This window comes from Papio anubis, chromosome 19 (genome assembly GCF_008728515.1).
Source record: "Papio anubis isolate 15944 chromosome 19, Panubis1.0, whole genome shotgun sequence".
NCBI lineage: Eukaryota > Metazoa > Chordata > Mammalia > Primates > Cercopithecidae > Papio > Papio anubis.
The window spans coordinates 5,337,499-5,353,735 of record NC_044994.1 but is presented as its reverse complement, the minus strand read 5'-3'; the positions used below and the strand labels follow the sequence as shown (position 1 = coordinate 5,353,735).

The 16,237-nt window shown below is 39.5% G+C and overlaps 1 protein-coding gene across 10 annotated transcripts in view; it reads left to right on the top strand.

The window, feature by feature from the left end:
- PTPRM (protein tyrosine phosphatase receptor type M) overlaps positions 1-16,237 on the top strand; it is an 837,547-nt gene that overhangs the window by 413,440 nt on the left and 407,870 nt on the right. The window lies entirely within an intron of this gene.

Sequence of the window (16,237 nt, the reverse complement as noted above, 5' to 3'; positions counted from 1 at the left end):
TTAAGGAAGCGACTTGTGCAGTTTTGCAGTGCGTCAGTTTACAGAAGTGCCTGGCGAGGCCGCCGTTACCAACCCTCTCTGAGAACTGGTGCCTGCTCCTCTCAGTGCACACTGCTTTTAGCCTCACTACAAAGGCAACCTCTGTGAGTCTGCCCAGCAGCTCTGGCTTAGGGCTGATTTAAGGATGGGATTGGACAGTAAGAATCTTTTACTTCAAGACAGAGCCAGATAAAACACATGAACCGAGTGGGGTGACTAGTCGTATAGCACATACAGATATAAGCTGACAGGGTTATTCAGCACTGAGAGATATTTATCTGGCAGGGTCATTTAGCTATAACACTACTAAGAACTAGAATGGAAAACCAGCTGACCATCTCCATTGTTTTTCTATCTTGTTTGCATGTTGCCGTAGACAGTTTATTTTAAATTATAAAACGGGACTCTATTTGACCACTAAGTGGACTAATTTGACCATTAAATTTGCCTCGTGGCCCAAAGGATATCTAGACTTAGTGAAGTGGTCACGTTGATTGTTTTGTCTGCAGGTAAGCTCTTGGTGATCCTGTCGTGCTGACTTACGAGGGGAACGTTGGTAACAGTTTCTCTGTTCAACACGTTAGGTTAGCATAGATCTTTTTCTTTTATGAAGAATTTCTTTGTAGTACTGTGAAATCAACTCTTACTCTATACTTTATCAATATTATACCTGGCCCTTACTACATAATGATCAGTCTCAGCTTTAATTATTAAAAAGGTTTATATCATAATATTAAGGTTAGGATATTAAACATTACGAACGGTCTGTGAGCACGTGACAGAATATTCTTTCATATAAATTCCAATAATGTATGATTTTTTTTTGAAAACTCAGACATTTCTTTCCACCCTCAGAATTGCCTGTAGCGACCTTTAAAAAACAGTGCTTCACTGTGGAAGCTGACAGAACTTAGCTCTGGGCTCCCCACCTGTATTTTCACTGAGCCATGTGCCTGTGGCAAAGAAAATTGAATGTTGCCTGGGTGACCTTATCTATAAGCTGGGTCTTTAATTTCATTGCTGGCTATATTGAAGCTGTAGCTGTTGCCAGAGTGTCTGAAAACAAAAGGGAGGGCAGAGAGATGATTTCTGCAGATGATCTATGTCCAGCCAACAGAGAAAATCACTGACCCGCCACTGTAGAGTCCTTTGTTCTGGCCACCTTTGTCTGACCCTGTCTAAGTGTATAAAAAACACAGAAGCGTTCCGTTCTAGGGTAGAATCCTGGAGTTTCTAAGATTGACTTCTAAAGACATCAACAATATAGGTTTCTATGTACATACAATTATTTGGGATTTGGGAGGCAGAAATTACAATAGTTGGCAATTTGTAATTCTTACCGCTAAGTTCATCAGTTGGATACCTTTGGGAACATTTTTTGAAATGCAGACCTAAGCTAAACATCTCTTTTGGGCAGATTATGAATCTAAGGTGTTTCGTTTGAGACAAATGGTTAACGTGTTCCATGACATATGTATTAGTCCAAATGAAAAATACTGGTTTAAATTAAACCTTCTTTTCCCAAAGATAGTGCAGAGCTCATAATATAGATTTGCATTACATATTTTTTTTCCAGGAGTTTATTCTCAGGAAACGACATCATTTTGAATATAATAGCAGAAATGAAATACAAAGTAGAAAAATGAGACTGGAAAAGCCCAGGCACTGGCATTTTGTGTTGTGCTAGGTGTTCCCTGGTCACCTTGCAGTCCGCTGGCAGAAGTATGGAGCGGACACAGGAAGAGGCTGGGATGGTGCTCGGAGGCTGGCGAACAGACTGCACTGGCATTTCCAGTGAAGTGACTTGGGACACACTTCCTTTTTCTGCTGAAAAGGACTGAGGGTGAGGGACCACCTTGTCCTGCCCTGGGTTGACCCCTCCCAGGTGCCCACATCTCCGGGGCTCTGTCCTCAGCGCAGCTCTTGCTCCTGCCTCTGGGCGTGTTGGCTCCTGGACACCCCACATGGATTCCCTGGGCATCTCCAACTCCTTTTGTCCATAGTGCAGCTGAGCATCTTACTCCTCCCCCTGGCCATGCCTGTCTTCGCAGCCCCACAAAATGTTTTTTTCTACCAGTGTCTCTTATCTGAATAAATACTTCCAACTGCCCGCTCATTTCGGCCAGAAACCTGAATCGCCCTTGACTCTTTCTACTACCTCACCTCTGCACCACATCAATCATAAATCTTACGTATTCTCTCTCCTGGGTGTCTCGGTGTTTGGGAGGTTTCTCTGCAACGCTGCTAGCCTAGCCTCAGCCACTGCCATGGCTCCTCATTGCACCCATATTCACTCTGCTGCCCTCTAGAGTTGCTCTACCCTACAGCCAGCTATCTTTTTATTTTATTTGTATTATTTTTAGAGACAGGGTCTTACTCTGTCACCCGGGCTGGAGTGCATGGTGATCACAGCTCACTGCAGCCTCACCCTCCTGGGCTCAAGTGATCCTCCAGCCTCAGCCTCCCGGGTAGCTAGGACTACAGGCACATGCCACCATGCCCGGCTAATTTTTAAAATTTGTGTAGGGACTGGGCCTCACTACGTTGCCCAGGATGGTCTCGAACCTGGGCTCAAACAGTCTTCCCATCTCTGCCTCTGAAAGCACCGGGATCACAGATTTGAGCCACTGTGTCCAGCCATCAGAGGTCTTTTATAAATGCACATTCAATCCTACCATTTCTAAGCAAAACTGGACAGTGCAAGACTCCTTAACACACAGCTCCCCTGTCCTCCTCCCTGTTGCCTGCTTCCCGTTTCTCCGTAACTCTTCTCACAGCCGGGCAGGCTCGACGCTGGGATTTCACATGCTCATCTGTCTCCCTCCACTGGAGCATGAGCTGGCCTGGCAGGACTTTTGTCTGGCTTGCTTGCTGTGCCTGAGTTGAGCCATCGAAGGCACTCCGGGAATGGAAATGAGTGGTTGACGCACGTTCCCCTATCATCTGGTTCTGGCCCCCTCTTCATCAGTTCCCCTCATTTTTCCCCACTGCTTTCTGAGCTTCAGCCTTAGCACTTTCGTTTTCTTGAGATCAAGATGCTTTTCCTGCTTATGAAGCACCATGAAGGTGGAATGATACCTCCCCTCCCGCTGGTCTTCCACTACTGCTAGCTCTCTGCCCCCACCAACCCCGCCTTCACTCTCTCCCTAAATATCCCCTCCTCAGGGAGGCTTTCCCTAAGCAATCTCTGAATAATGGAGCTGTGCATTCCCTTATTATTTTTTAAACATCTAACATCCCTCCTACACTGGAAGCCTGAAATCGTCAGGAACCATATCTGCCTTGTCAATGAATGCACACACAGCACCTAGCCTAGTGTGAGCTTTCAACAGATATGTTCTAGACTGAGTCCATGTGATTCAGTCTGCATTAGTGCCTAATCAACAGTGAATGGTCATTATCTTTTCCTCCATGGAGCCACTTACATCAATTAAAGTGTGAGGCAGTCTCCCCTCCATCCCAGCCCCTATACTTTTCCCACCTGATCTTCAGCTGAAGCTCTCTGGCTCCCATACTTGCCTCGGAGGAATGATTGTGATATGACAGGACAAAGTACTGAAATATATGTATGAGTATTAAGTATATGCTGTCATGCATCCTTAAACAATGGGACTGTATTCTGAGAAATGCATCTTTAGGTGATTTGGTCATTGTGTGAACATCATAGAGGGTACTTACGCAATCATAGGTAGCAGAGCCTGCTACACACCCAGGCTATATGGTATAGCCAAGGCTCCTAGAAGAGAGATTAGTTTTGATCCAGATGTCAGAAAATTTCAAATTGGAGGAGATACTTGGATCAGCTTTGAGATGGAGTCTTACTCTGTCACCCAGGCTGGAACTCTGTGGCACATCTTGTCTATGAATGCACACACAGCACCTAGCCTAGTGTGGGCTTTCAACAGATATTTTCTAGACTGAGTCCATGTGATTCAGTCTGCATTAGTGCCTAATCAACAATGAATGAAACATAGAAAAGGTACAGTAAAAATATAGTATCAAAGATAAAAGTGGTACACCTGCACAGGACATCCACCATGAATGGAGCTTGCAGGACTAGAAGTTGCTCTGGGCGTCAGGGACCTAGTGGTGAGTGAATATGAAGGCCTAGGACATGACTGTACACCACTGTAGACTTTACAAACACTGTACAGTTAGGTTACAGCATATTTATTTTTTTAATTTGTGTCTTTAATATAAATTAACCTTAGCTTCCTTAAACTTTTGTACTTTTCAATTCATTTTTCATTGTTTGACTCTTTTGTAATAACACTTAGCTTAAAACACAAACACATTGTACAACTGTACAAAATATTGTTTTCATATTATTCTATAAGCTGTTTTCTGTTTTTGTTTTTACTTTTTTTTTTACATGTAAAACTTTTTTGATACCTAAGACACAAACACATATTAGCCTAGGCCTATGCTGGGTCAGGATCACTGATAGCACTGGTCCCACCTCCACATCGTGTCCACTGGAAGGTCTTCAGTGGGCAGTAACACTCATGGAGCGGTCATCTGTGAGAATAACAAGGCCTTCTGCTGGATCCTCCTGAAGGTCCTACCTGAGGCTGCTTCACAGTTAACTTTATTTATTTTTTTAGTATAAGTAGAATGCTGTAAAATAAGTATTAAGTATGTTATAGTAAATCCATAAACCAGTAACATGGTTGTCTATTATCATTAGCAAGTATCATGTACTGTACATGATCGTCTGTGCTTGACTTTTATATGACTGGCAGCGCGGTAGATTACAGCACCGTCGCCACAAACACCTCAGTAGCGTGTCATGCTGTGACGTTAGGACAGCTAGGATGTCGCTAGGCGGCAGGAAGTCTTCCGCTCCAGCATCTCTCATGGGACCACTGTGGTGTACGTGGTTCGTTGTTGACGGAAATGTTGTTATGTGGCGTGTGATGGTATATCTTTCTCTGAGGGTTATTAAAAGTCAGGAAGCTTCTACAAGGACTGTGAGGCCTCACATTCATGACTCAGGGCCCTGACCAGGCCGTCCTGATAGCTGCTGTTTGGCAGTGTCTACATTCGCCACGATTCTGGCGTTCTCTTCCTTATTTCCGTGTCTTTTCAGTGCTGTTCACTTTCTCAGAAATGTCTTTTCCTCCTCTTTCTGCTTGTCAAACACATATACTTTCTTCGTATAAAGTAAGGGTCCCCAGCCCCCCGACAGCAGAAAGTGAGCCGGGGTGGGCGAGCATCAGCACCTGCGTTCCGCCTCCTGTGAGATCAGCAGCAGCATTAGATTTTCGCGGGAGTGCAAACTCTGTGATGAACTGTGCATGCGAGGGATCTAGGTTGCACGCTCCTTCTGAGAATCTAGTGCCTGATGATCCGAGGTGGAACATTTCATCCCGAAGCTATCCCCCCAACCTGGTTAGTGGGAACATTGTCTTCCACAACACCGGTCCCTGGAGCCAAAAACCTTGGGGCCTGTTGGTATAAAGGAACGGGAACGCCTGTCTTAGTCACCAGACAGAGGCTTTGCCCTGCCCCTGTCCTGCCATAGCACTTTCAATATAAGCGTTTATCTCGTAGGCTAGAACTATGCTTTTTTTCTTCAGCTTTCTCATCATTTTGTGTAAGACCTTCATCTGACCTTTTTTCTCTTGTGTACTAATGCCTGGCACAGCCTAGGAGCCCAGGAAGTATTTTAAACATTTAAGTCAGTGCTCCTAGTGCTGTCTTGATCAGAACTAGAAGCCGTCCTACTTTCTACTGGCAACGTGTTTGCCTGTCTTCTTTGCCACTAACCTTCATCGAGAAAATCATCTGTGAAAGGTCATTATCAAGTTATCTCAGCACTTATTTAATGTGTGTTTAGCTGCTTTACTGTCACATAAAAACGTGCAGTAGTAAAATAAAGTAATAAAGCTGTCAATGAAAACCTACTTCCACTCAATATTTAATGCTAAAGAGCCAGAGACATTTGAGATTTTCATCTATACTACTAAATTGATGTTATCAAGGTCGGTAGCTAATCAATTTGCCTTGAAATACTGTTAACTTGATGAATGAAACTGTAAATTGTTAGAATATGGTGTGTTCTGGAAAACAATGTGCTTCAGTATTCTTTGCATAATAGTCTCCAAATAAGGTCAAGATAGGAAGCAGCCTCATGCTATGAAGCACCTGGTGTTTCTAACAAAGCAAGGGCAGTAATGACTGCTGATCAGCCACCATAGTCACCGAAGAGTCAAGAAAAATGCCACCACCTTCTTGAGGGCATTAGAGTTTATAAGGACTGCCACGTCCATTTTCTTACCTAATCCTCATAATGACTGCAAGAGAGATAACAGTATCCTCATTTTCCAAGTCAGGAAGCTTGGATTCAAAGAGGTTAAATGGTATGCAGAGGTCACAGAAAGCTCAATGCAATCCCAAATCTTTCCTGACTCCAAACTGGGTTCTTTCTGCTATGATGTAACTACTTCATTGCTAGGGGACTAAAAATTTCAAATCTGTACAGCTGTGTGAAATATTTAGAAAGTCTACCTTCGTGATTAATATTTTTTAATATTGTGTAATTTTTAATATTTGTGGGTAGTGTGTATATGTGTGTGTGTGTATGTACGTGTGTGTGTGTGTGTGTGTGTGTGTGTATGGTGATGCTCGCCCACCCCTGCCTCACTTCCTGCTTTCGGCAGGTTGGGGACCCTTACTTTATGTATGTGTGTATATATATACACGTAGATGTACACACACACACACACATGGGGTAAATGAGATGTTTTGATACAGGCGTGCAATGCATACTAACCACATCATGGAGAATGGAGTTTCCATCTCCTCTCCTCAAGCATTTATCCTTTGTGTTACAAACAATCCAATTATAGTCTTTTAGTTATTTTAAAATGTCCAATTCAGTTATTATTGACGATAGTCACCCTGTTGTGCTATCAAATAGTAGGTCTTGTTCATTCTTTCATTATTAGTATTTAAAGAGTGAACTTCAAGTAGTGTCCAGGGGATAGTAGACTCTAGAATAGTTGTACAGTTTGAGGGTACACAAACCCTGATGCAAATGAGAGATTTCAGTCAGGATACATTTCAAAAAACTCCAACCGATTGTCCCTGACAGTATAAAACTTTCAGAATTCTGCAGAAAAGTAAACCTTTATTTCAAAATTATGCTTTGAAGTTTGAAGATAAAAGGAGAGCTGTCTAAGGCCCCGTGCTCAAATAGATGGACTAAAAACATTTTAGAAAAATTCTGGAGAACTTATCAGAATTTGAAATGAATGTGATAACAGATCCCCTATAGTTCAAGTCCTCAGTACTGAGTAACAGGGTTTAAAGCAGCTTAGCTCAGACGAATGCATACAAGAATCAAAGCCTTTTACAGGGTTTTGAAATGTGTTTCATTTTCTCGGGAAAGAGAAAAACAGATTCCTTACTTTTATGTACCTGGTCACCTAGGAATATTTTCTACTCTATGGTTCTGGTCCATTCTTAGAGCAATACATAGAAACACAGTAGAACTTATTGAAATCTGTGATTGCCAGCTGTTGCCTGGGCAGTGTTTCCCATTGCTTCTTGGTGCCAGAACGAGCTAGCATTGTTTTGGTGGGGATTGGAAGCCTGTGCCCTGACGTGGAGAATAGTGCATGCACATCCCCAGCCAAGGTCAGTGAATGAAGGTGTCATGGTCTGTGAGAGGTTCAGCCGTAACACCTGGTGCTAGAGTAACTCAACATCCATATGCAAGTGCAGGGCAAAATTGTGAACCAAAATGGCCTACATTTAGCAAATGTTTTAAAAATTGGAAAATATCTTTATAGACACTAATTTATAATGGAGGTCTGAGTTGATGTTTTGGACTGAATTTGTGTTCCTCCCTGATTCATAGGCTGAAGTCCTAACCCCAGTATTTTAGATGGTGACTATATTTGGATAGGGTCTTTAAGAGGATAATTAACTTAAAATGTAATAATCTATTATAAATGGTGTCTTTGTAAGAAGAGGAGATTAGGATACAGGCATTGTACAGAGAGAAGACCATGAGAGGATGCAGGGAGATGACATCAGCAAGCCGAGGAGATAGATCCCAGAAGAAAGTAACCCTGCCAGTGTCTTGATCTTGGGCTTCCAGCTTCCAGAACTGTAGAAAATGTGCTTACTGTTTAAGCCACTCAGTCTAAGGTACTTGGTTATGGCAGCCCTAGAAAATTTATTCAGCTGGTAACCCCAGCATGGGGACTGTCAGTTAGACACAATGCTTTCAAGCTGTAACTGTCCTCCAAAAATCTGTCTTTCATCCTCTACTCCCCACAGTAGGTCTCTTGAGACACAAGTGTAAAAGTTTATGTAAATCCTTGTTCAGTTGTGTTTACATGTTGTTTTAGAAAGATTATTCTTACAGTCAGAGGAAGGTTGACTTGGTTATGATGATGTTAGTGGGTTGAAGCTGGCTAAGCCACCAGTAAGGGACCAAGTGGAGAAATATTTATTATCTTTAATTGTTTTAAAATTATTAATAACATAAGGTCTTGCTTCAGAATACTTAACATATAACAGACATGAGAATCAGTGATTGGGGGAAGATTGGTCATGAATGTTTCTCGGCAGGCTCCCTGTCATTCCACTAGGTCTATGATCTGTGGTGAGTGGAGACAAACCTACAGCAATCAGGTGTCAGTTATTCTTACAGGGATAGAGGATGGGGAATGGGGACCCCTAGACTCCAGGGCACAGCTGGGGGCTGATGCTGAAATTAACCTGGGAGGTGCTTTCATTTCTATTTTCTCTTGCTTAGAAAACTCATAAAAAGTAAAGTAGATTTAATACCCGTTAAATCACATCTTGTTTTAAAAACCTATTAAAGATTAAAACCATTTTTTCAGAGTCAACATTATGATTCACTTTTGTTCACAATTCTCATGGATTTATTTTGGAGTTTTAAGTAAACAGAGACTTTTCATTCTTTCTTGATGTCTTCACAAATAGGTATTTGAAAATGTAAATGATGACAGGCACAGTGGCTCATACCTGTAATCCCAGCACTTTGAGAGGGGAGGCAGGAGGATCACTTGAGCCCAGGAGTTCAGGACCAGCCTGGGCAACATAGTGAGACCCTGTGTCTACAAAAAAACCCAAAAAACAAAAAACAAAAATTAACTAGACTTGGTGGCACACGCCTCTCCTCCCAGTTACGCAGGATGCGAAGGCAGGAAGATCGCTTGAGCCTGGGAGATTGAGGCTGCTGTGAGCTGTGGTCATGCCACTGCATTCCAGCTTGGGTGACAGAGCAAGGGGATCTGTTATGTTCATTTCAAATTCTGAACTAGAACTTATCTCAAAAAAACCAAACAAACCAAAAAGAAAATGTAAATGATTTAGAGACACTTTCAATGATCTAAAATTTTTGGTAAAATAAACATAATCCTTTTATTAGTTTGTGGTTTTAAAATTAGGCCCTTTCTAGTTTTGATTAAAATAATGAAAAGGACTTTAAAATTTTTTATTGTAATAAAGTATACATAAAAATAATTTATCAGTTTAGTCATTGTAAATGTACAATTCAGTGCCATTAAATGCATTCACAGTATTGTATAACTGTCACCACGATCTATATCCAAAACACTGGTATCATCCCTTACTAAAGCCCTGTAATTAAATGACTGCCTCCACTTCTCCCCTCCACCTAGTCCCAGACAACTTTTATTCTATTTTCTTTCTCTGTGAATATGCGTATTCTAGGTATCTCATACAAGTAGAATCATACCGTGGTTTTCCACGTGTCTGACTTATTTCATCAAGCAAGATATTTTCAAGATTCATGTTGGTAGCATATATTAAAATTTCCTTACTTTTGGTGGCTGAGTCATATTCCATTGGATGGATAGACCACATTTTGTTTATTCTTTCTCCTGTTGATAGGCATTTTGGTTGCTTCCACCTTTTGGTTATTTTGAATAATGCTACTATGAACATTCATGTACAATATCTGTTCGATTTCTAAGGGCTTTTGATACAAGTTAGATTTAGGCCCCAGAAAATGTCACATTGGAGATCAAGTTCAATGTAAGAATGGGGAAAATTATCTACAGAGCAAATAACTATTGCTAAGGTTAGAGAATATAGTACCTTTATTTAAGTACGTATTGCTCATTATTATTAATACATAATTAATACTTGTTGGTCATAGATAAGTTGTAAGTTCACTCTGTATTTATTTTTGTGGCTATTAAGTTTATCATAATTACCACTGACACAAACCTGAGAGAGCAGCAATGTTGATGGGTGTGGCTAACATTTTTTTAAAATGTCCTAGTTACAAGCAAAGTAACAGGAAAAATTAAATGACTTCTAGTAACTGGCATTACTGTACCAAACCATGGGCAGTGTGCCGGGGGCTTGTGGGTTCCACTGAAATTTATGCTCACTTTGCTTCCATATTGCTATTATTAGCCCCAAACTGCCCATCTTGGTTCATCCTAACATATAGTGCTTTATTTACAATGCATGCTAATGTTTATTTCTTAACACTAATTAAAATTTAGCCATGACTCCTTGAGCAGGACATGTAAGCATAATAAGAAGCACTTCTGTATGTTCTTACTTCCAAGCAAGAAGCTGCAGGATTCCTGTCCACCCACTATGCATGTGGGATTTATTCACTTCATCCTGCTAGATAACCTCCTGTCCCTTTGTTGACTTCAGTTTTTCTAGCATAGCCAATTCTTCTTGGTTAACATTTTTTTAAAACTTGTGGTTGACATTTTTCATGTTGAATTCATTTACTTCCACACACTTTCTGTAAGTTGCCAGAGTAGGAAAACCATTCCTATATTATTCACTGGCCACCATCTACTCTCATACTCCTCACTTCATCTCTCACAGGCCTCACCTTCGCCCTCTTCTTTTGTGAAGCTCTTCAAAGCTTTCTCTTTTCTCAGGATGATGTTTTCTCCTGACATTTTCTTTGTTCTTCTTCCTTTTTTTTCTTTTGAGGCAGAGTCTTTCTCTGTTACCCAGGCTGGAGTGCAGTGGCACGATCTCGGCTCACTGCAACCTCCGCCTCCCGGGTTCATGTGATTCTTGTATCTCCCCTTCCGAGTAGCTGGGATTACAAGCATGCACCACCACGCCTGGCTAGTTTTTGTATTTTTAGTAGAGACAGAGTTTCACCATGTTGGCCAGGCTAGTCTTGAACTCCTGGCCTCGTGTGATTCACTGGCCTCAGCCTCCCAAAGTGCTGGGATTACAGGCATGAGCCACTGCACCCTGGCCACTCCTGGTGTTTTCTGAACATTTACTCTTTCCATCTATCCTAACACTAACTGTCATGCAAAATGCACCAGTGCCTCTGTATTTTTGCATTGTGAAAAATCGTGTGTGTTTGTGTGTGTGCTAAGTGTGTTCTGAGGTTTGATTCTCCTGATCCTTCATTACAGCTAGTTTATTTTAGATTATATTCTCTTAATAAGAAGAGACAATGTTGACTTACTTTGGATAATGTCACAAATAGCTTGCTGTGTACTAAATGGTTTCAATGATAGTATTTTTGAGTGATAACCACTTACAAATATTAAAAATATGAATATAAAAATTATTCAATATTCAGCCAAAATCTTTTAGGGTTAAAAGCCTCAACTAGGTTATTTTTATGATTCAGGAGTTCTTCCCAAAAGGATGGCAATGCTGATTGGCATTGATTCATGGAGATGAAGCTCTTAGCCTTCTGCCCTTGAGACTTAAACAGAGGGTTTACATGTAGACAGTCTACACTGATCACTGAGACAGAGAAGTACCTTCTCCATTCATGCTGCCTTTTTAAACGTTTTTTTTTTTTTTTCAAGGATAGACTATGTTAATGTCAGCCCAGTGCTCTGTTTATAAATGATGGCAGGGCCTGGGGGACGGGGGTTGGATGCATTGCAGGAAGCTTGTCTCAATGTGCCAGGTTTTGTAGGCGACGGGGTGTAGTAATGGTTTCTTACGTGAATGATTGCTGTAGCTAATGGAGGCCTTGTGAAAATGATTCAGATTAAGCTTCTGGTTTGCTTTAAGCTTACTGACCCAGTATAATTGAGTGTAATTCAGTGGAATCAGTGAATTTGTATTCTTACAGTTAATAGCAATATATTCTTGAGAATGAAGAAACCATGAATGAGGTTCTTAATTTGCTTTTCTGCATCTTCCATGACCTTAAGAAGGATTTCATGAGCGCATTGGGGAAACTTTAAAAAAATTCTCTTTACACACACTTTACACCTCACTCACTGTTAAATATGATTCATGATGATAGCTGTGCTACAGTGAGAAGTAATGCAAAATAGGGGATGTAGTGGTTGTTTTATTTAAGGGACACCATGCCTTTAACCACCTGCAGATTGTAGTGACCTTACCAGTAATGTCAATGGAATTATTATTATTTGTGACTAGAAAATGACTTATGACTGTAAAGAAAAGAAGGGAGAGAGAGAAGGAAAGCTGAAAGAAGGGAGGAATGGAGGGAGATGAGATAGCAAAGAACAGAGGCAAATCAAAGGCAATCTTCAGAAGTAGTAAAGTAAAACAGAAATATTGGTTTGCAAGGCAGTAGCACATAATAGAATTGCAGGGTCTAATTTCATTAACATCCTTGCAGCAAATAATTTTCCAGAATGAAAGGAACCAGCTGCACCAAGCAGATTTATATTTTTAGTAGCAACCCAATCTAGCAACTTTGTGAGCATCTTAGGTTTGGTTTAGTTTTAAACTAATAAAATCTTAGCTGCCTGAACCAGGAGAGCTTGTTCTCATTAGTAACTGACACAAAGAGTTTTGCTGATTGTCCACATAGTTTCTGATTCCCAGAAAAAAAAGAGCAGTGAATGCTATAAAGGCCCATAAGTTATGGGATGTGAGTAGGAAGCCCAAAACTTATGGGAATTATGTAGGAAAGAACCCATCATGAGATACACGGATGATGTTTCAGATTCTCCGGAGATTAACAAAGTCTCTAGAGGTATTTATCCAATATGATGTTTCTAGGGCATAGGAAAAGCTTTTTAAACCATCGACCAGCCTCTGGAAAAAGATGTATGATAAGGGAAAGAAAGTTAGGCAAAAAGAAAAAGAATCTGTGACTCTTTTAAGGAATAAGAGCTACTTTGCTTAAAACGGACGTGTATTTTCCTCAGTACCGTGCCCTGAGTGGGTAGGAGAGGGAGTTATTACAACCTCGTTCTTGCTCCCACCAGAGCACCTGCACTAAAAACTGTTTTGTCTTTTGGAGTTCTGGGTATGATTTTGTTTAACAAGATATTTTGACTACAAAAGTATAATTTTTTTTAACTATCTGCCTGAATCATTCACTTCATTGAGCATGGAGGCAATGGAAACTCTTCTTACTACAGTCAAATAGTTGCTTCATTAGAGAAGATTTATCCACAGGAATTGATAAAGTGTCAAAGCATTGTTGTTTCACTCAGTGCTTCTTTGAACTTCACAAGTACTTCCTTTCTACACTTAAATGGCAGAAGTGAGAAGTCAAACTTTTCATTTGCTGATACCTCTAAATATTTTTCTTGTCATCATCATCGTAAACACATACAGGTGGGTAGACAGTAGGTCCAGGGACCAGGAGCAACAAAGAGTTGTGCATGAATTTGCAGTTTATTTGAGAAAAACATTCACACACACACAGAAAACTGGTAGTACAGTACAGGAAGTCCTAACTTATTGTCATTGATAGGTTCTGGGAAACTATTACTTTACGGGAAACATTGTATATCAAAACCAATTTTACCATAGACTAATTAATATAAATGAGTCAAGTTACTATGTAATATTTCTGGTCAAGAAAACATCACCAACCTTCAAAATAAAGACCCAAAAACCTTGTAATATTAAATATTGAAACAAATATGAGCTATGTGTAAATGTGAGAAAGATTAAGAAAAACAAGGAAGACAATTATTTATCCAGTTTTTGGTGAATCAGTGAATGATGGCAGTAGTAGTAGTAGTAGTAGTAGTAGTGGTGGGTTAAATCAAAGAATACATATTTACAAACAAAGTTATTATGAGCATCTCCTACCATCCTACCACCACACAATTAAAAAAAGACATTAATGACATGTCATAAAAAAGGATTCCTGGCACTGAAGAATTTAATGAATGAAATAAAAATACAGTTGAGACCTTCAACAATGGATTAGATCAAGCAGAAGAAAGAATTACTGAACTTAAAGATAGGCCTTTTGAAATAACCCAGTCAGACATAAATGAATGAAGAAAAGAGTTTTAAAAAGAAAGCCTAAATGGCATATAGGACATCATCAAGTGAACAAACATTCAAATATTGTGAATGCCAGAGGTGAAGAGATAGAAAAAAGCATAGAAAAGCCTATTAAACCTGGAATAATAAATAAAAATTTCTTAAATCTTAAAAGAGATGTAGACATCCAAGTATAGGGAGCTTAAAGATTTCTGAGTATACTTAACTCAAAAGTTTCCTCTCTGAGGCACATTATAGTTAAACTGTCAAAAGTTAAAGAGAAAAGCATCAAGTCACATATAAGGGAATTCCCATCAGATTAACAGCAGATTTCTCAGCAGAAACCATATAGGTCAGGAGAAAATTGAGTGATATATTCAAAGTACTGAAAGAAAGAAAAAAAACTCCTGGTGAAGAATACTATATTCACCAAAAGTGTCCTTCAGAATGTAAGAAGATATAAAGTGTTTCATAGACAAAAACCGATGGGATTTATCACCCTAGACTGGCTATATGAGAAATGCTTAAGAGAGACCTACATCTGGAAGTGAAAGGATGCTCTCCGACACCATGAAAACACACTAAAATAAGAAACTTACTGAAAGAGCGGATACATATATGAGAAACAGAAAGGAATGAAATGTTATTACCACAGAAAACTACCAGATCTCAAAGATACACATCAGAGAGGAAGAAATTAATAAAGGATTTACAAAACAAACAAAAGACAATGGAGAAAATGACAGGAATAAGTTCTCATCTATTAATAACAACCTTGCATATAAACAGTTTAAATCTCCCAAGTAAAAGATATAGACTCACTGAATGCATAAAAATATATAATATAGCAAGACCCAACCATATTCTGCCTTCAAGAAACTGACTTCACCTTCAAGAGATTGAAGGTGAAGAGATGGGAAAAAATAATTTATGTGAAAAGAAATCAAAAGTCTGCACTAGTTACTTTACTTATGTCAGACAAACTAGAACTTTAAGTCAAAAAACAAAAAGAGACAAGGTCACTACATAATTATGAAGGGATCAATTCAGCAAGAGGATATAAATACACACACACACACACACCCAACACTGGTGCACCAGATATGTAAAGTGAATATCATTAGCACTAATGGAAGAGATAGACTCCGTTACAGTCATAGTTGGGGACTTCAACACCAAACTTGCTTGCAGCATTAGATATATAAACTAGACAGAAAATCAACAAAGAAATACTGGACTTAAACTACCCTACGGACCACATGAACCTAGCAGACATTACAGAACCTTTCGTCCAACAACGGCAGTATACACCTTCTTCTCATCAGCACATGGAATTTTCTCCAGGTTACACCACATGTTAGGCAACAAAACATACTTCAGTAAATATAAAAAAGTCAAAATCACTTCAAGTATTTTATCAGAACACAATGGTATAAAACTACAAATCAGTAACAAGAGAAATGTTGGAACCTGGACAAATATATAGAAATTAAATAATATGCTCCTGAATGATCATTGAGTTAGTGAAGACGTGAAGAAGGAAATAAAAAAATTGAAACAAATGAAAATGGAAAGACAACATACCAAAACCTATAAGATTTAGCAAAAGCAGTTCTAAGAGGGAAGTTTATAGTGATAAACACCTACATCAAAAAGTAGAAAGATTTCAAATAACCTAATGATGCACCTCAAGAAACCAAGAAAAGCAAGAACAAACCAAATAAAAAATTAGTACAAGGAAAGGAATAATAAATATCAGAGCAGAATTAAATGAAGTGGAGACAAAAATAAGACTAACAGAGATTAACAAAATGAAAAATTGGTTTTCAGAAAAGATAAACAAAATAGATAAACCTTTAGCTAGACCAAGAGAAAAACAGAAAAGACCCAAAACACTGGAACAAAAAGGAGACATTACAATTGATACCGCAGAAATAGAAATAATCATTAGAAACTATTAGGAACAACTAAACAACAA